The sequence below is a fragment of the Mustela lutreola genome, chromosome X (genome assembly GCF_030435805.1).
Source record: "Mustela lutreola isolate mMusLut2 chromosome X, mMusLut2.pri, whole genome shotgun sequence".
In the NCBI taxonomy this organism is placed as follows: domain Eukaryota; kingdom Metazoa; phylum Chordata; class Mammalia; order Carnivora; family Mustelidae; genus Mustela; species Mustela lutreola.
This window is the reverse complement of record NC_081308.1, coordinates 22509202-22530329: the sequence shown is the minus strand read 5'-3', so window position 1 is coordinate 22530329 and position 21128 is coordinate 22509202. Positions and strand designations below refer to the sequence as shown.

At 37.1% G+C, this 21128-nt stretch overlaps 1 non-coding gene across 1 annotated transcript; it reads left to right on the top strand.

The window, feature by feature from the left end:
* Window positions 1–20557: 20557 nt before the first annotated feature.
* On the top strand, window positions 20558–20695 carry LOC131822440 (U4 spliceosomal RNA). The gene has a single exon (XR_009350280.1). It is a non-coding gene; the product is annotated as a U4 spliceosomal RNA (small nuclear RNA).
* Window positions 20696–21128: the final 433 nt, after the last annotated feature.

The window sequence follows — 21128 nt, the reverse complement described above, 5'->3', positions numbered from 1 at the left end:
AATCAAGTGACCATAAATACATGGATCTATTTTACATTATTTATTCTGTTACACTGCTCTATTTGTTTATCCTAGTGCAGTACCAAACCGTCTTAATTGCTGTAGCTTTTTAAAAAAATTACTATTCGTTAAGTGTCATATTTTTTTAACTTAAATTCCATTCATTAACATAAATTGTTTTATTAGTTTCAGAGGTAGAGGTCAGTGATTCATTGGTCTTTTTTTTTTTTTAAAGATTTTATTTATGTGTTTGACAGAGAGAGACACAGCGAGAGAGAGAATACAGCAGGGGGAGTGGGAGAAGGAGAAGCAGGCTTCCTGCCAAGCAGGGAGCCCAATGTGAGGTGCTATCCCAGGATCCCAGGACCATGACCTGAGCCAAAGGCACACACTTAACCATTGAGCCATCCAGGTGTCCCTCATCAGTCTTATATAAGATCCAGTGATCATTACATCAAGTGCCCGCCTTAATGCCCATCACACAGTTACATCATTCCCCCACCCCTCCCCCCTCCCACGACCCTTAATTTGTTTCCTATGATTAAGAGTCTCCTGTGGTTTATCTCGCTCTCTGATTTCGTTTTATTTTTTCTCTTCCCCTATGTTCCTCTGTTTTGTTTCTTAAATTCCACATATGAATGAGAACATATGATGATTGCCTTTCTCTGATTGACTTATTTTGCTACACATAATACTCTCTAGTTCCATCCTCGACATTGCAAATGTCAAGATTTCATTTTTTTGATGCCCAAGTAGTATTGAGCATTGTATTGATGCCCGAGTGCGCATGCACGTGCGCACACACACACACACACACACACATAGATATACCACATCTTCTTTATCCATTCATCTGTCAATGGACATCTGGGCTTTTTCCATAGTTTGGCTACTGTGGACATTATTGCTATAAACATTGGGGTGCACATGCTCCTTCAGATAACTACATTTTTATCTTTGGGGTAAATCCCTACTAATGCAATTGCGGAGTCATAGGGTAGCTCTATTTCCAACTTTTTGAGGAACTTCCATACTGTTTTCCAGAGTAGCAGCACCAGCTTGCATTCCCACCAATGGTGTAGGAGAGTTCTCCTTCCTCTGCATCATCATCAACATCTATAATTTCCTGACTTGTTAATGTTAGCCATTCTGACTGGTGTGAGGTGGTATCTTATTGTGGTTTTGATTTATATTTCCCTGATGCTGAGTGATGTTGAGCATTTTTTCATGTGTCTGCTGGCCATTTGTATGTCTTCTTTGGAGAAATGTCTATTTGTGCCTTCTGCCCATATCTTGATTAGATTATTTGTTCTTTGGGTGTTGAGTTTGATAAGTTCTTTACAGATTTTGAATACTAGCCCTTCATCTGATATGTCATTTGCAAATTTCTTCTCCCATTCTGTCAGTTATCTTTTGGTTTTGTTGACTGTTTCCTTTGCTATGCAAAAGCTTTTTATCTTGATGAAGTCCTAATAGTTCATTTTTGCCTTTGTTTCCCTTGCCTTTGGAGATGTGTCTAGCAGGATATATGGATATTCTTTCCTGCTTTGTCCAGTCATGAGTCTATTAGTTGAACATAGAGTTGAGGGTCCATTTCTGGGCTCTCTCTTCTGTTCCATTGATCTCTGTGTCTTTTTTGTGCCAGTACCATACTGTCTTGATGATTAAACTTTGTAATAGAGTTTGAAGTCTGAGATTGTGATGCCACCAGTTTTGGTTTTGTTTTTCAACATTCCTTTGGCTATTTGGAGCCTGTTCTGGTTCTATACAAATTTTAGGATTATTTGTTCCAGATCTGTGAAAAAAGTTGACGGTGTTTTGATAAGGATTGCTGCCACTTCCAGTCGGCGACGAGAGAAGAATTAGGCACAAACAAGTCAGCTGCAAAAGACTGGGAGCAGGGGACAACCGTCAAAAAGGACTGCTGCCGCGAGCAACTCCACAGTCTCACTTTTATTGGATAGAAAACGATAGCCAACAGAAGGATTGATGAAGGTCAAATGTTAATCCCCTCTTGCAGACAAGCAAGAAGGAGGATCAAGTTTATAGTTACCCAAGCACATTCAAAGGACTCATCTAACTAACAACGAGCACTTCTGGGAAGAGAAAGGAGCGATAACGAAAAAGGGAAGCAGGCGGTTTTCCTTCCACCCTGAGCTGACCGGGCATTCCCGGCTGCCCGGCTTCTGTGAAGGGGCGACATTCCGCCCTGAGCGAGCCGGGCATCCCCAGCTGCCCAGCTTCACGGTCGTACAACGTCCTTCTCCCCAAAGACCTGTTGTCAGTATCTGTATTTCTTAAGACCATATCTAAATGTGCTTGGCAACTAGGAAAATCCTCCAGGGGTTACAGTTTAAGTAACAAATTGTTCCGAGGGGCAGCAGCAGATTGCATTGAATATATAGATTGCTCTAGGTAGAAAATATTTTAACAATATTTGTTCTTCCAATCCATGATCATGGAATGTTTTTCCATTTCTTTATGTCTTCCTCAATTTCTTTCTTGAGTATTCTATAGTTTTCTGAGTAGAGATCCTTTGCCTCATGGTTAGGTTTATTCCTAAGTATCTTATGGTTTTGGGTACAATTGTAAATGGGATTAACTCCTTAATTTTTCTTTTTTCTGTCTCATTGATAGGGTATAGAAAGACAACTAATTTCTGTGCATTGATTTTATATCCTCCTACTTTGCTGCTGCTGCTCCTCGGAACAATTTGTTACTTAAACTGTAACCCCTGGAGGATTTTCCTAGTTGCCAAGCACATTTAGAGATGGCCTTAAGAAATACAGATACTGACAACAGGTCTTTGGGGAGAAGGACGATGTACGACCGTGAAGCTGGGCAGCTGGGGATGCCCGGCTCGCTCAGGGCAAAACGCTGCCCCTTCACAGAAGCTGGGCAGCTGGGGATACCTGGCTTGCTCAGGGCGGAAGGCCGCCTGCTCCAGGGAAGCCGAGCACCCGGGAACACCCGGTCAGCTCTGGGTAGAAGGAAAACCGCCTGCTTCCCTTTTCCATTATCGCTCCTTTCTCTTCCCAGAAGCACCCATTGTTAGTTAGATGAGTCCTTTGAATGTGCTTGGTTAACTATAAACTTGATCCTCCTTCTTGCTTGTCTGCAAGAGGGGATTAACATTTGACCTTCCTCAATCCTTCTGTTGGCTATCGTTTTCTATCCAATAAGTGAGGCTGTGGAGTTGCTCGTGGCAGCAGTCCTTTTCAACGGTTGTCCGCTGCTCCCAGTCTTTTGCAGCTGACTTGTTTGTGCCTAATTCTTCTCCCATTGCTGACTGGAAGCGGCACTTTGCTGTATGAGTTCTAGCAGTTTTGGGGTGGAGTCTTTTGGGTTTTCCACTTAAAGCATCACGTCGTCAGTGAAGGGTGAGAGTTTGACTTCTTTGCCAATTCAGATGCTTTTTATTTCTTTTTGTTGTCTGGTTGCTGAGGCTAGGACTTCTAGTACTATGTTGAGCAACAATGGTGATAGTAGATATCCTTGCCATGTTCCTGATCTTGGGGAGAAAATCTCTGTTTCCTGCCTGCCCTTTTTTTTTTTTTTTAAAGATTTTATTTATTTATTTGACAGACAGAGATCACAAGTAGGCAGAGAGTCAGGCAGAGAGAGAGGGGGGAAGCAGACTCTCTGATGAGGAGAGAGCCCGATTCAGGTCTCAATCCCAGGACCCTGAGGTCATGCCTGAGCCAAAGGCAGAGGCTTAACCCACTGACCACCCAGGTGTCCCATTTTTTCCCTTTTGGGAATGATATTCTCTGTGGGCTTTTCATGTATGGTTTTTATGCTATTGAGTTATGTTTCCTCTGTCCATACACTGTGAAGAGTTTTGACCAAGAAAGGATGCTGTACTTTGTCAAATGCTTTTCTTGCATCTATTGAGAGTACATATGGTTCTTGTTCTTTCTTTATTAAGAATCACATTGCTTGATTTGCAGATTTTGAACCACCCTTGCAGCCAAGGAATAAATCCCCTTTGGTCATGGTGAATACTCCTTTTAATGTACTGTTGAATCCTGTTGGCTAGTATCTTGATGAGAATTTTTACATCCATGTTCATCAGGGATATTGGTCTATAATTCTTGTTTTTGGTGGAGTCTTTGTCTGGTTTTGGGATCCAGGTAATGGTAGCCTCATAGAAAGAGTTTGGAAGTTTTTCTTCTATTTTTATTTTTTGTAATAGCTTCAGAAGAAGAGGTATTAATTGTTTAAATGCTTGGTAGAATTCCCATGGGAAGCCACCCAGCCCTAGACTCTTGTTTAATGGGAGATTTTTGATTTCCTTGCCTGGGTATAGAGGTCTGTTCAGGTTTCCTACTTCTTCCTGTTTCAGTTTTGGTAGTTTATAGATATCTAGGAATGCATCCGTTCCTTCCAGATTGTCTAATTCATTGGCATATAGTTGCTCATAATATGTTCTTATAATTGTTTGTATTTCTGTGATGTTGGTTGTGATCTCTCCTTTTTCACTCGTGATTTTAATTCTTCGGGTCCTTTTTATTTTTATTAAGTTCCCTACTATTATTGTATTATTATCAATGTGTTTCTTTAATTTTGTTATTAATTGGCTTATATAATTGTCTGTTCCCATGTGTCTTTTGATGGGGGCATTTAGCCCATTTACATTCAGAGTAACTATTGAAAGATATGAATTTTGTGCCATTATATTAGCTGTAAACTTACTGTTTCTATATATTATCTCTATTCCTTTCCAATCTATGTTACTTTTGGGCTCTTTCTTCACTTAAAGGATCTCTTTTAATATTTCTTACAGGGCTGGTTTAGTGATCTCAAGGACAATATTTACAAGCCTTTGAGATAAAAAGAGAAGGTTTTGAGATTGATAAAAAGAACAGGTTTGCTTTGAATTGTCCTGGGGTATGTTTCTAATTTTGCAAGCATTTGGAAGATAAGGACACTTGCTTTCAGTTCTTCAAAGAGTTAGGTTGAAGCTAGTATGACATCATAAGGTTGATCCACCCATCTAACTACATTATCTTCAATTTGCTTTTTTTTTTTTTAAATATCAAGTAGCTTTGGAATCTCTTAGTAAATCTTTCTACAAAGGATTCAGAATGTTTTTGTTTCCTTCTGGATTAATTTAGCTTCACTTCAGCTTAGGAGAGAGGACCAAAATAAAATCATTCTTCCTTTTAAATATCTTATCAGTTTTCAGCTGGGAAAAAAACAGTAAATATTTCTGGCAGTATTAAACAACCATTGTTGGATGTTAAAGAGGTCCCCAGAGAGGGTGCAAAGGATATTCCCACAATTCAGAGTCACTCCCAAAGATAGTCAAAAGAAACAACAACCTGCATATCCCAGTCAGGCAGAAAGCCAAACCAAGTGTCTAGAACACAAAATGAGATAAACAAGAAGTCAGTAGCTATCCCTAGGAGAGAAAGGATCAATAAACGTTAAGTCTGGATTAGGAAAGGAAGAGACAACAAGAAACTTGATTTTCTGCTGTCTGGGGAACATGGATTATTTGTGTGGGGATCTAGGATATTTCTGCAAAGGACATTTAATAGGAAGGTCTTATTAAGCTGGCAGAGCCTGATTATAGAACCCATCAAATCAAGTCCTACTGCCTATCCCATGTGCTTCTTCTAAATTCACTTCCTGACTTTCAGCATTTACATGAATAACCTGTATGCCCTGGGCCTAGAGATCAAGCTGGAGCGCTCTCTGTAAAACTTATAGGGAAAGAGAAGTTAAAAGAGGAAGATGGGGTCAGATTTTGGAAAGGCAGATTTACATTGATTTTAGTTTTTGTTCTAAGTGTAATTTCTGGTTTGTCATCTTGTTAAGGTTGTCCCTGAAGCTAGCTGTTTCATTTCTTTGTATCCTCATTTTAATTTAGTCATTCTGTAGGTACCAATAAGACACTTGTTTGGGATGAGAACTTCTCCAAAGTTTTTTCTTTCAAATATACTCAATTCAAAGGACCATCCATCATCTGGCCCTTGGTGCTCTTACATTAATCTCAAGAGAAACTCAAACACATAAGTCTTTTACGGCTTAACCATAGGCACAAGTGTTGTCCCCAAATGAGAATGTGAAAAATGCCATCCTCACAAGATCCAGGAAGTTCACTCCCAAAGGTAACTTAAGAAAGTTCTAGCTGCACATGGGGTGCAGACCATACTGCTGTCCCACCAAATTAGTGACAAGATGACAAAGGCCCCATATTGGCTTGGACCCCTTCTGTCAGATTTCACTGATTGCTGGCACAGTTGGATAAAGAGAATGCTGTTCATCAGAGCCACAGCCTCTTTGGCTGTGCACCAGCTCCACGCTGGTACATCCATCCTCTGGCTGAGACTCTCAAAAAGAGTCTCAAAAATAAAGGGGGGGACACCTGGGTGGCTCAGTGGGTTAAGCCTCTACCTCAGCTCAGGTCGTGGTCTTGGGGTCCTGGGATTGAGCTCCGCATCAGGCTCCCTGCTCAGTGGGGAGCCTGCTTCCCCCTCTCTCTCTGCCTGCCTTTTTGCCTACTTGTGATCTCTGTCAAATAAATAAATAAAATCTTAAAAAAAAGAAAGAAAGAAAGGGAAACCTCATCAGTTTTTTTCTTATATGCAGATTAACATCTTTAACCAATCCCTGGTCTCTAGGAGCAAAACTGGTAACTAAGAGTGGTATGCCACTGCTTTGAGGATTGTGTGATACTTTACAGAGAATCACATTACCAGGAAATTTTGTTGAAGTTGACAGGTGACTTAGTGACAGTGTAGCCTGTTCTGTGACCACCTTATTCTAACAAGGGAGATTTTGGCTTAGGTGGCAAGTACTCTAACAGCTCTTAAGTGCTTGACCCATGTTCACCAAACTTTGCAGCTTTGGTTTCTGAGATGACTCTTAGCAACAGTCTTTATGTTGTGTGCACATTAACCCACATAAATGTTTCCCTAAATAGACACTGGTCTGTTAAGAAATGTGAACTCACCAGTCTCTGAGGCCACCTTGAACAACAGACTTATAGGCCTGTACCTGCATTCTACCCTATGATTTTCCTCCTTATGACCAATGACACAGAGACAGAGACAAAGAAAAACAGTGACTACCTATAGGAGGAAAACAATCAGTACAAATCAAGAACACGTATATCACATTTTTTTAAAGGTTTTATTTATTTATTTGACACAGAAAGAGAGATCACAAGTAGGCAGAGAGGCAGGCAGAGAGAGAGGAGGAAGCAGGCTCCCTGCTGAGCAGAGAACCCAATGCGGGGCTCGATCCCAGGACCCTGAGATCATGACCTGAGCAGAGGCTTAACCCACTGAGCCACCCAGGTGCCCCCATATATCACATTTTTAATAGGGTTGCTATACCCAAGGAACTAGTGAGTTCTACCAATGTTTCTTCCTACTAGTCTAAGTTTAGAAAAGGAAAAGACTCAGAATTTTTACTTCCATTGGTCCCTGAAGGCCGATATCTGGGAGGCCTTTCTGCTGCCTTTTTGTCAGAGGTCTTAGGATGTCTCAGCTGCAAAATCCTTGGAATGAGTAGAGTCCAGCCAGTGGGTCACCAGTGATAGGAGAGGTAAAATTCTCCTTCTACCCTTCCAGGTGATTTTGGTTGGTCTAATAAGTAAATTTGGTTTACTCCTGTTCATCTGTTTTTTGTCAATTTGACTAATGGACCAGCCAAAAGAAACATAGGGGAAACATAGGGGGAAATTTTTCTTGTACACTCATTTAGGTAAAATACAGTCAGGAAAGTTAATTGCTAATGACTTTTTAAAAACTAAAACTATTAGTTACCCTAAGTTTCCTAGCAATTGGATTATTTGTCTTTTTTGACCAATATCAATTCTGCTCAAAAGTGGATGAGTTATAACATGTTTTAAACAAATACTATTATAGATCTCTTGTTGTCAAAAATGAAATTAGAACACCTTTTTCATTTGTTTGTAGAGGAATTGCATTGGGTAAAAATAATATTTGCTTAATAAATAAGGTTGTGAGATCTAAATCATAGCAAAACTAAATGAATACTGATTCAGGAAATGTTTACAATTTAAATGCTCATAGGAAAACAAACAAGAATCTTCTTTTACATGCCTACTCAAAATAGGATCTGGTAGCTAGCAAAGTCTTCAAGCAAAGACATTTCTTATATTTCTTTCCATTGTTCTGAAATGCAGAACAGAGTACTCACCAATCCAATGCCTGATTGATCACTTTTCAAATCATATTTTAAACCCCACCTTGTTTGGAAAACAGCCATGAATATGGAATAATGTGAACCCAATATAAATTATAATAGGGAGGGTATGTGTTGTGGTGAGCACTGTGTGTTGTGTAAGACTGATGAATCACAGACCTGTATCCCTGGAACAAATAATATACTATATGTTGTTGATAATAATAATAATAATAATAAAATTTAAAAATTGTAGTAGGAAGCAAAAAGATTGTTTTCAGTTTTCTAAAATTTTCAGATTTGTGATGGGTAAGTTTATTTTTTCACAGTTCTTAGCAACACTTCATATGGCTGAAAAGGAAAAGAAGGGAAAACACAATGCCATATAAATTCCCATTGCAACTTCTAAAACTAGCTTACATACAGTGAGCACTGCATAAATATTTGTTGATGATGATGATAGATTGCACATTTTGTAAGCACTAATGTCAGTGCGTGAGCACATTGCTTGTATTTCTAAAACCAAAGCAAGCAGTAATGTTGACAAATGACCACATTCTCAGGTGCTTCTAAGTACTGATAGTTCAAAGTCAGGAGCCCTCATCCATTTATCAAGACTATAACTGAAATTCAGCTGCAATGTATTTGTCCAACTTGAGCATTTAAGCATAAACACCATTTATCTGGAGTTACTTCTTTTCTCTTTAGGTAGGTCTTGGGGTCAAACTTTCTTCTCAAAGTATGCTGGACACATACGGAAGCATTGGCTTCTACATGAAGTATGAGGTTTCTGTACTCTAAAAAATGAAAATAATGATTTAAGAAAAATCTTCCATTATATTTTGTGAAGTTAGACTAGTTTATTGCAGCAGTTTATCTTTCACTCTTTGGAACCAGAAAAGGCTGTCTTCAGATCTTATTCCAGCTATTTCTAGCTACATGTCCTTGGACATATAACTGAACCTTGCAAAGTCTTCATAAAATCAGGTGTAAAATGCTACCAATAAGATTTCCTACCTCATAGAGTTTTTGTGAAAATCAAATGACATAATATATATTATGCATTTAACAAAATATCTGGCATATATTAAGTACTTTAAAAATTAGCTAAAATACAAATTGGCAATCATTTTAATTTTAAAACATCCATATCAGGTAACGTTTTCTAACTGTCACATAAGTACATTTCCTATTATTCTTGAGTTTATCTAGTTCCTTTCTTGCCCAATGCTTTATGGACAATTCTTGCTTTAGTTTTCCAAATGCTTGTGTGTAACCAAGTGACCTCATTAGATTTTACGAAAGAAGAGGATCTCAAAATTTGCACCTTTAAAAGCTTTCTAGGTGTGGGGAATTTTAAATTAATATATAATTATAGAGAAAGGTTAAATTAACTCTTTATACCCACACATAGCCTCAACAGTTGTCAAATTTTGGAACCATTGTTTATCTAATTCCTAAGAACTAAGGTCATCTATATCAACATGACTTTGTTACTTTATTTTCTTTCCAGGGACCCTTTGGTCTGGAAAGATGAGATTGCAATTAATAAATAACTTTATTATTTGCTTCAGGAAATTCCTACAAACCAATTTATCAAAGATAATGGTCTGGGGTGCCTGGGTGGCTCAATCAGTTAAGCGTCTGCCTTTGGCTTGGGTCCTGATCTCAGGGTCCTGAGATAGAGCTCCACTTTGGACTTCCTGCTCAGCAGGAGTGTTTTCCCCTCTACCTCTGCCCCTTCCTCCAGTTCATGCTCTCTCTGTCTCTCTCTCTCTCTCTGTTCTTTCTCAAATCAATACATAAGCTCTTTTTTTTTTAAAGGTAATAGTCTATTTATCTAGGTAAACAGCTCACATATTAAATAACGATTTACTTATGAAAACTTGCTTTAAGGCACTTGCTGTTACTAGTCCTGAATTATTATATTATGAATTTTGCCCAGTCCCATTCAGTTTCCCACCTTAAATCACGTTAGCTGAGACACTGCTAAGACCTTATCAATATGGTGTTTTCGTTACTGAAATGATTTTGAACAGACTTAACTCTTGCTTTATTAATAGGTTATCTGGTAATACTTTTGAAAAATCCATGCCCATATATATGATGTGTGTGTGTGTGTGTGTGTGTGTGTGCATGTGCAAGCAAAAAATTTTTGGTGAGGTTAAAAGTAAAACAAAATTTATCATATCATTTCAACTGTAAATTTTCCATTTAGCATCTTTAACTGATATCCATCATACTTAATATAATTAATGATTATTTCTTAATATCAACTAATACTCAGTCCATATTCAAGTTTCTCTGATTATCTCAAAGGTGATTATTTTTAAAGATTTTATTTATTTATTTGACAGAGATCATGAGTAGGCAGAGAGGCAGGCAGGGGCAGTGGGAAGGGGGAAGCAGGCTGCCTGCTGAGCAGAGAGCCTGATGCAGGGCTCCAGCCCAGGACCCTGGGATCATGACCTGAGCCAAAGGCAGAGGCTTTAACTCACGAGTCACCCAGGTGCCCCCTTTTAAATTAAAATTCAAATAAATTCCATACATTACATTTGGTTACTAGGTTTCCAATGCCTCTTTTATTCTGTAACACTGTCCCCAGTTTTTTTGTTTAATATTATTCATTTGTTGTATAAACAACAAACAACACTGTTCTGTGGGGAAAAAAAACAACCTATGTTCTAAATTTGTTCTTTTCTCATCACGTGCTTTCAGGTTCTATTCTACATATCACCCCCCATATATCTTGTAAACTAATAGATAAAGGTTTTATTATACTCAGGAATAATAATTTGAGAAGACATCTTATTGTTGGTATTATCTATTTCCTGTGGCAACTTATCAGTAGGCATATAAAGTAGGGTTCTCCAGCTATTAGTTATGCTGAGATTGATCTCTGGGTTCATGCAGTATCTGTGTTATCTACCTTATAAATTTCTCCATCACAACCTGTGTAAAGGAGTGAGCATCTACTCTAGTTTATGAGCTACTTCTATTCTTTCATTAGATTTTAGAATTATACTTTTTAATAATCTCATTCTTTCTATATTTATTTCTGAAACTCTCTTATAAAAAACTTCATCAGATATTTGATTACTCTGACATAGAGTGTGTATGAGAAATAGAGGGTAAATATGGATTCTTTCCTTCTTTTTACTATTTTCAGGGCAGTGAAATAGTACCCTAGCATCCAGTAGTGACCACTAAGGATTTTTTTTTTTAAGATTTTATTTATTTATTTGACAGATGGAGATTAAAAGTAGGCAGAGAGGCAAGCAGAGAGAGAGGGGAGAAGAAGACTCCCTGCTAAGCAGAGAGCCTGAATCAGGGCTCAATCCCAAGACCCTGAGATCATGACCTGAGCCGAAGGCAGAGGCTTAACCCACTGAGCCACCCAGGTGCCCCACCACTAAGGATTTTTGAGCAACATTCTGAACTCATTGGTTTTTAAAAAGCTATATCTGATGTATTTGCAGCTGAAAAAAATCATTCCTTATAGTCTAGTAGAAGCCCCCTTTTATTATGTTTTATTTTATTTTATTTTATTTGTAATTTATTTATTTTTTAAAAGATTTTAGTTATTTATTTGAGAGAGAGAGAGCATGAGAGGGGAGAAGATCAGACGGAGAATCAGACTGCCCATGGAGCTGGGAGCCTGATGTGGGACTCAATCATGGGACTCCGGGATCATGACCCGAGCTGAAGGCAGTGGCTTAACCAACTGATTTTAAATTTAAAATTCCTTACCTATCTTTCTTCCTTACTAAAACTTGTTGGTGGTAGCTGAAATAGTCATGCATTCTTTGATGCTTGTATGTTTATTTATTTTTATTTTATTTATTTATTTTTAAGATTTTATTTATTCATTTGTCTGAGAGAGATCATAAGCAGGGGGAGTGGGAGAGGGAGAGGCAGGCTCCCTGCTGAGCAAAGAGCCCAATGCAGGACTCCATCCCAGGACTCTGGGATCATGACCTGAGCAGAAGGCAGACGCTTAATTGACTGAGCCACCCAGGTGTCCCTATTTTATTTTTTTTTTAATTTTTTCAATTTTTTTATTTTCAGAAAAACAGTATTCATTATTTTTTCACCACACCCAGTGCTCCATGCAATCCATGCCCTCTATAATACCCACCACCTGGTACCCCAACCTCCCACCCCCCCGCCACTTCAAACCCCTCAGATTGTTTTTCAGAGTCCATAGTCTCTCATGATTCACCTCCCCTTCCATTTTACCCCAACTCCCTTCTCCTCTCTAACACCCCTTGTCCTCCATGATATTTGTTATGCTCCACAAATAAGTGAAACCATATGATAATTGACTCTCTCTGCTTGACTTATTTCACTCAGCATAATCTCTTCCAGTCCTGTCCATGTTGCTATAAAAGTTGGGTATTCATCCTTTCTGATGGAGGCATAATACTCCATAGTGTATATGGACCACATCTTCCTTATCCATTCATCCGTTGAAGGGCATCTTGGTTCTTTCCATAGTTTGGCGACCGTGACCATTGCTGCTATAAACATTGGGGTACAGATGGCCCTTCTTTTCACAACATCTGTATCTTTGGGGTAAATACCCAGGAGTGCAATTGCAGAGTCATAGGGAAGTTCTATTTTTAATTTCTTGAGGAATCTCCACACTGTTCCCCAAAGAGGCTGCACCAACTTGCATTCCCACCAACAGTGTAATAGGGTTCCCTTTTCTCCATATCCTCTCCAACACATGTTGTTTCCTGTTTTGTTAATTTTTGTCATTCTAACTGGTGTAAGGTGATATCTCAATGTGGTTTTAATTTGAATCTCCCTGAGGGCTAGTGATGATGAACATTTTTTCATGTGTCTGATAGCCATTTGTATGTCTTCATTGGAGAAGCGTATGTTCATATCTTCTGCCCATTTTTTATATGTTTGCCTGTTTCGTGCGTGTTGAGTTTGAGGAGTTCATTATAGATCCTGGATATCAACCTTTTGTCTGTACTGTCATTTGCAAATATCTTCTCCCATTCCGTGGGTTGCCTCTTTGTTTTTTTGACTGTTTCCTTTGCTGTGCAGAAGCTTTTGATTTTGATGAAGTCCCAAAAGTTTATTTTCACTTTTGTTTCCTTTGCCTTTGGAGACATATCTTGAAAGAAGTTGCTGTGGCTGATATAGAAGAGATTACTCCCTATGTTCTCCTCTAGGATTCTGATGGATTCCTGTCTCACGTTGAGGTCTTTTATCCATTTTGAGTTGATCTTTGTGTACGGTGTAAGAGAATGGTCGAGTTTCATTCTTCTACATATAGCTGTCCAGTTTTCCCAGCACCATTTATTGAAGAGACTGTCTTTTTTCCACTGGATATTTTTTCCTGTTTTGTTGAAGATTAATTGACCATAGAGTTGAGGGTCCATATCTGGGCTCTCTACTCTGTTCCACTGGTCTATGTGTCTGTTTTTATGTCAGTACCATGCTGTCTTGGTGATCACAGCTTTGTAATAAAGCTTGAAATCAGGTAATGTGATGCTCCCAACTTTATTTTTGTTTTTCAACATTTCCTTAGTGATTCGGGGGTTCTTCTGATTCCATACAAATTTTTGGATTATTTGCTCCAGCTCTTTGAAGAATACCTGTGGAATTTTGATCGGAATGGCATTAAAAGTATAGATTGCTCTAGGCAGTATAGACATTTTAACAATGTTTATTCTTCTGATCCAAGAGCATGGAATGGTCTTCCATCTTTTTGTGTCTTCTTCAATTTCTTTTATGAGTGTTCTGTAGTTCCTCAAGTACAGATCCTTTACCTCTTTGGTTAGGTTTATTCCCAGGTATCTTATGGTTCTTGGTGCTATAGTAAATGGAATCGATTCTCTAATTTCCCTTTCTGTATTTTCATTGTTAGTGTATAAGAAAGCCACTGATTTCTGTACATTGACTTAGGGTCTTCCTATTTTATTTTTTAAAGATTTATCCATTATTACTATTTGAGGGAAAGAGAGTGAGAGAGAGCATAAGTGAGGAGGGTGAATGCAGAGGGTGAAGCAGACTCCCTGCTGAGCAGGAAGTCCAATGCAGAACTCAATCCCGGCACTCACAGGTGTCCATGTGTTTTTTTAAATAGCACTTTACTGAATAATTTACATAGAGTAAAATGTGCAGATATTAAATGTACAGTTTAACGACTATACATACACATATGGGTGTGTGTAGTTATATCCATGCGACCACTCCACAGATCAAGATTTTTCCACTACCTCAAAGAGTTCCCTTATGATTTTCCAGTCAATAGCAACTCCCACACCTCTCCTTTGTGGTTAATCACTATTTTTTTTGAATTATTATGTTCAATTAACGAGCGTATAGAATCACAATTTTTTATTTCTTTCACCATGAACTGGTTTCCCCTATTCTTGAATTGTATATCAACAGCATAAATAAAATAAAATAAAAGCCTTGAAGACACATTCACAACTCCTAAGTATACATATGGTGAATTATCACAAAGCGATTGTACTTTTGTGATCACACCAACACTAAAATTTAAATGAAATATTAATTCCCCCTTTATGCCTCACCGTGATCATTTTTTTCCTTACCAAAGGTTACCAGTATCATGATTTAACAACATTGATTAGTTTTCCTTATTTTTGAACTTGAAATAATGTACCCTGTTGTGGATGGATGTTTTTGCTCAACATTATTTTTATGTGATTCATCCTTGATGATGCAAGAAATATAGTTTGTTCATCTTCATTGTATTTGTCCATTACATGAATGTAATCTAATCTATTAGTCTACTCACTTCACAGTACCATGCTATCATAAATAGCTCTGTAATAAATAAATTGCTATACAATAAGTCTTGATATATAATATGTTCTCCTAGTTTGTTAAGATTGATTTAGTTTTTCTTTTCCATACTAATTTGAGAATCAGCTGGTTAATTTTCACCCACACACACACAAAAAGAAAACCAAATTAAAACCTGCTGGCATTTTTATTGTAAACTTAATGGACCTATAGATCAATTTGAGGAGAATTGACAGAATATTTTAGAATACCAGAACTATAATATCAAATATTCCAATACATAGCCAATTCTGATTCATTTGAACTCTCACAATCCATTCTGTACATCCTTCCTTGTTAATGAGGATTTTAAGTATTTCTGTCAAAGTGATTTTTACCAATTTTGTATAGCTTACATATAACTTTTTAATTTTGTTTTTAAATATACAATTATACTCTAATACTTAACAGGATTTTCCACCTACATGTGGTTTTCCTGTTGTACCTGGTTATTCCTGCTTACACCCAGACCCTTGTGGATTTTTTTCCATTAAAGTTAACGATGATAGGGACACCTTGGTGGCTCAGTGGGTCAAAGCCTTTGTCCTGGGATCAAGCCCTGCATCAGGCTTTCTGCTCAGCAGGGAGTCTTCTTCCCCTGCCTCTGTCTCTGCATGCCTCTCTGCCTACTTGTGATCTCTGTCTGTCAAATAAATAAATAAAATATTTTAAAAAAATAAAAATAAAGTTAATGATGATAGATATGATACACTTAAAGTTTTAGCGAGACAAAATGTGTGGTCACTAAACTACCCGATTAAATTTTATGGTGTGTCTGCCTGTTAGATTAGGATACCATACTGTATTATAGCTAGCTGTTTTTAGTGCAGTGTTACTGTCTTTTTGTCTCTAGCTATATCTGCATGATTTCAGTGTTAACTTTATTTCACTAAATTAGTTATCTCTAAAGCCTTGCAGATATTTATATCATAGCCTTACCATTTTCTCAGGTTTTATTCTTTCTTTCTCTCTCTCTCTGAGCTTGCTTTGCTTAGATTAATGCTGAACATTCCAAATAATGTCTGAGAAGAGAGAGGAAGAAAAAAATGTTTTGAAGCAGCAATTATTTTGACTTGCCTACAATAATTTCAATAAACCTATTTCATTTGTCAGTTAGTGGTTTTATCTGCTTTATCTCTTCATTACTTGGTTAAAAATCTTTTATGTCTATTTAGCAGATAAGAGTTTAGCTATTCTTCCTCAAATTTCAGCTATTCAAAAAGAACAAGTTCAGAGAAAACTTTGCTTTTTTCCTCAGGTTAGCATAGCTGAGCTTACATGTTATTTGTCACTTTTGAAACGTTTTCTCTAGCCAAACTGGCATTTTAGTTCTTTGAGAACATCGTGCCTAAATTTCTCATGTATCACAGATATTTTATTTAAAATAAGGTGAACTTTGATCTCTCCAACTCTGTCTCTATTGAAATTTCAGTAAGTATTTAATCAAAAGGTCTTGGTAGTTTGAAATGGACTATGAATTGTCAGAATCTGCATAGTCAGCCTGAAAATTTCCAAAGGAAAAAGTAAACTATGAGGAGCCATCGTTCCACTCATGGACAAGTCTTTTAAATCACTGAAATTTCTCCTTAAAATAATTAAGGTAGGAGAGAGCAGTAAACTCAAGAGCAGGGTTTTTTATCCTCAGTACCACTGCCATTTGGAACCAGATAATTTTTTGTTACGGGGTATTCTCCTGTGTGTTGCAGGAAGTTTAGTAGTATCTCTGTCCCTTAACCTGCTAAATGACAGTAACAGTTCCACCAGCTGAAACAACCAAAAATGTCTCCAGACATTGCTAAATGTTCCGCAGAGAGGGGGTGGGGGGGTGCAAAATCACCACTGACTAAGAACCATTATTCGAGAGTGTAAAAGCTATGACTATAGCTTTTACACTCTCGAGAGAAAAACTCAAAAGAAAACTTCTTTCTTTCTTAATTTTATTCTCCCTGTTCCTGTTTAGAGAAGGGAAACTCTCTAAAACTAAAGTGAGAAGTAGAAGCTTTTTTTTTTTTTTTAAAGATTTTATTTATTTATCAGAGAGGGGGGGTGGAGAGAGAGCACAGGCAGACAGAATAGCAGGCAGAGGCAGAGGTGGGACTCGATCCCAGGACGCTGGGATCATGACCTGAGCCGAAGGCAGCTGCTTAACCAACTGAGCCACCCAGGTGTCCCGAAGTAGAAGCTTCTTAATCTGGTGAAAGACTTTCTGGAAGAATTAAATATGAATTCATTATCCCTAATCTAACCCATCCCTGGAGGAAAGCAGAGATAGGTGATCCTATAAGTATAGTCTCACGAGGAGGGGAATAGTCCTAAAATTTCAAAGACAGAGCATACATCTGGAAATAATAGCCCATATTAATCCAACCAACATTTCAGGAACAGTTGATATTCAGGAAGAATACAAGAAGACAAATGTTATGTGCTAAAGTATAAGAAAGCCCGGATTCACTAGGCTTAAATGAATCAGCAGGACTAAGTGAAAGAGGAGGTGTATAAAATTAGAGAACATGAGACAAAGTAGATATAAGAAAAAATTGCAAAAAAAAAAACTAAAAAAAAAAAAAAAAAAAAAAAAAAAAAAAAAAAAAAAAAAAAAAAAAAAAAAAAAAAAAAACAAAAAAAAAAAATTGCAGATCAGTGATAAGCCCCTTCTATATTTGCCATATTGTTTAAGTTTCACAACAATCTGTGCATGACATAATATGAACCAAGGCAGGGCTAATGACCTGTAGAGCCAGGTTTTCCTTGTAGTGCTCCTTTGCACAGGAGTTGCTTGAGAAGTTCCAAAGGTTGAAAAAAACACAAAATAATTACTATATACTGAGATAGTTGTGCTGGCAAGGGTGGGCAATGCAATACAAAATATAGAAAAAGGTGAAGAGACAGATGACGTAGAAACAGTAACCAATTGATTAGTGTTACAACTGATAAAAAAGTTACTTGAACAACAGCAGCAGCAACAAGAGATCAAAAAGCAGTCATGGAACACCAGCAAAATCAATGCAGAGAAAGCTACATCTAGATCCATTGCTGAATGGGCTAGTTAGTATACATTACACAGTGGAGTGTAAACATCTATAAAAATCCAGGATAAGAAAGAAATAAAAAATTACCTAGAGGGCGCCTGGGTGGCTCAGTGGGTTAAGCCGCTGCCTTCGGCTCAGGTCATGATCTCAGGGTCTTGGGATCGAGTCCTGCACCAGGCTCTCTGCTTAGCGGGAGCCTGCTTCTCTTCCTCTCTCTCTCTCTGGCTGCCTCTCCATCTACTTGTGATTTCTCTCTATCAAATTAATAAATAAAATCTTTAAAGAAAAATTTTCTTAAAAAAATTATTACCTAGAAAAGAATGAAAACAAGAAGGCCTTTAGACTGCTTTATTATTATTATTATTATTATTATTATTATTATTATTTTAGGCTTCTTTATTTTTTTAAACATGAAGTACCACAAGACAGTGAATTCATACTTTATTTCTCAGAGGTGGGGGGGGTCAGATGTGGTGACCTGAAAATTATATAACTCAAATAAATTGTTTTTCATTCATGGAGACCAATGATTTAATTGTTGAAGAGTTAATCGTTTAGAAAATATACTATCCATGTATCTTTCTTCAAAATACTACTTTTAGACTTTTTCCAAAATTAATACTAAATTCCAGACTATTTAAATTATGATGTAAGTTGACTTTCTTAACAAGCTGAATGCCCTGAATGCAATTTATCTCTGGGTGATTTATTGCCAGATGGGTTGTGCAGCTTAAGTGAATGTTTCTCAGTGCTTGCTGAAGTTTCCTTCCTCTTATAATTACAGGATAGGTCCAATACTAGAAGGTTTTTTTTCTTTTGTTTTTGTTTGTTTTATTTTGTTCACTTTGTTTATTTTTTCATGTGTCTCCCATCTCACAGTTTAGGGGAAAATCTTATTTCTGATGATGTCATAAACTAATTACTCTTACTGTCCTAAAAAAGTAATTGGTAATAACACCTAATCTGCTTTGGAGACTTTGCAGGATGAAATTGCACCTAGAATGAGTTTTCTTTCTAGCCACAAAAGCAAACGAATAGAAAATTATTATAGCCTCACTCTTATTAGAGACATGTAATGATTTTCTATGACTTTAAGTACTATATCAGATGAATTGACCATTTTCACTGTTTTATTTTTGTCTCTACCATTTAAAATCTTCAATGTGGGATTTATGCATATTCCCAAATTAATCTTTTTAAAAGTCCAGCAGAATCTGATTGATGTAAACTATGAAAAATATGCAATAACAAGGATAATAAGGAAATGCACTCAAATGATGAGTCATTATATCTCAGTGTGGGAATTTGCGTATGATATTCCATCAATCATAATTTCTCATATTTTTCATATTTTTAGAAATAACTTTTATAATAAAATAAGAATTTAAAATACAGTCAATCAAGTGATATGCATTAAAAATACATAGAAAATATAGTAAGATACAAATTGTTTTTTAGAATGGTAAAATTACTGATTTTTTTTCTTTCATCTGATTTTCTGTAACTTCCTTTCATATCTGAAGAGTCAGCTTCTATCCTTCCTATACCAGACACAGGATATGAGTGCCTTTCTCCATCATATATGGAAAAAAAATCTCAAATTGTTTCCTAGGCAATGTGCTTTTGTTCTCTATGCACTGTTTTTATTCCCTCACCAACTGCAATAAATCTCTACTATAAGGTGCTTTTTCCTTCCATAAAAATAAATGAGAGACTAAATGTGAGGAAAACCATGGCTGTCTTTACTAGTCCTTCTGCATCTCTAAGACACAAAGCCATCCCCCCTCCTTCTAATGATCAATATCAATTACTCCTGTCAGTGTGATGATTCTTCTCCCCCCAACCCCCAACCCGCCTGCCAAAAAGTGACCAGGCATCAGTTAGAGCTTAATGTTAAATGGATTTCTTAGTAACAGGATTCCAAAATAATTGGGGATGGGGAGGGGGTCTCTTTTCACAAAACTCTTCTACCTCTTCCCCCTCCCCTGTCTTGGTAGTGAACAATAAGACTAAAACTGTATTTTCTGATCAAGAGTTTATATAGTAATCATCATCATCATGATAATGATACCCTTGGGGAAATTTAAATTTTTAATGACTAGAAAATCATATATAGGAACAACTAACTTTCAACCACTTCTTGCTTTCAGTTTGCTCTGGTCCTCCTTTAAAGGTTACTGGAGAGGATTAATAAACTTGAGACAGTGGAAAACTCCTAGATTGGGCTTGCCATCATATTTGCACATTAGAAGTTTAGTTTAGTCTGATCTTGCTGTTTTTCCTTTAATTAAACTAGTTTGATTAGGCTAACTTCTGCATGTTGCTTGGATATTATTTTTCTGAGCAAAGCTACTATTTTGTGTGTTGTAGGGATTTCTACTTGCATATGTGTTAAATCTATATAAATACTTTTCTCCGATTTATTTTTGTTATTCATTTTCTGTCATTTTAAAATAAAGACATTAATTAGTTGTGTAGTTTCTTTATCATTGGAAGTGTTTAGTGGTTTAACTTTCTTCTCTGTATAAAACAACATCAGCTTTGCGCAGTGGCAGTATCGTAGCCAATGAGGTTTATCCGAGGCGCGATTATTGCTAATTGTATAAAACAACATCCTGTTAGATATTAATATGAGTGTCCATATTCCTACTATTTTTAGGATATTCTTCAATGGCAGTTGTGATATTTGGTTAACCTATTTATTTAGAAAGTTGTTTCTTAGGTTTATCTTCTTTTCATGTTTTTTGAGCTTTTTATTCCCTTGTGCTTACAAAGGTTTATTTGCATCATGTTTACATTTTGGAACTCACTGCAGTTGTCTTTGCGCATATGAAATTTTAATGGAACCCAAGTTCATCTACCTGATGCACAGCACAGCCAATCACTGTGATATCAAGTGTGCAGCAAGAAAGATTTATTCTAGGAGAGGCAGCCAAATGAGGAGACAGGAAGAGAGGCCTCAAATCTGCCTTCCTGAAGGGGAAAGAACAAGTTTTTTATGACAGGGGTTGCGATTACATACATATTGATGAAAAGGGCAGAGAAACTATTGACTATTTATGAGGAAGAAATGGAGCACGCACCTTGAGCAAACATATGTGTAGCTTA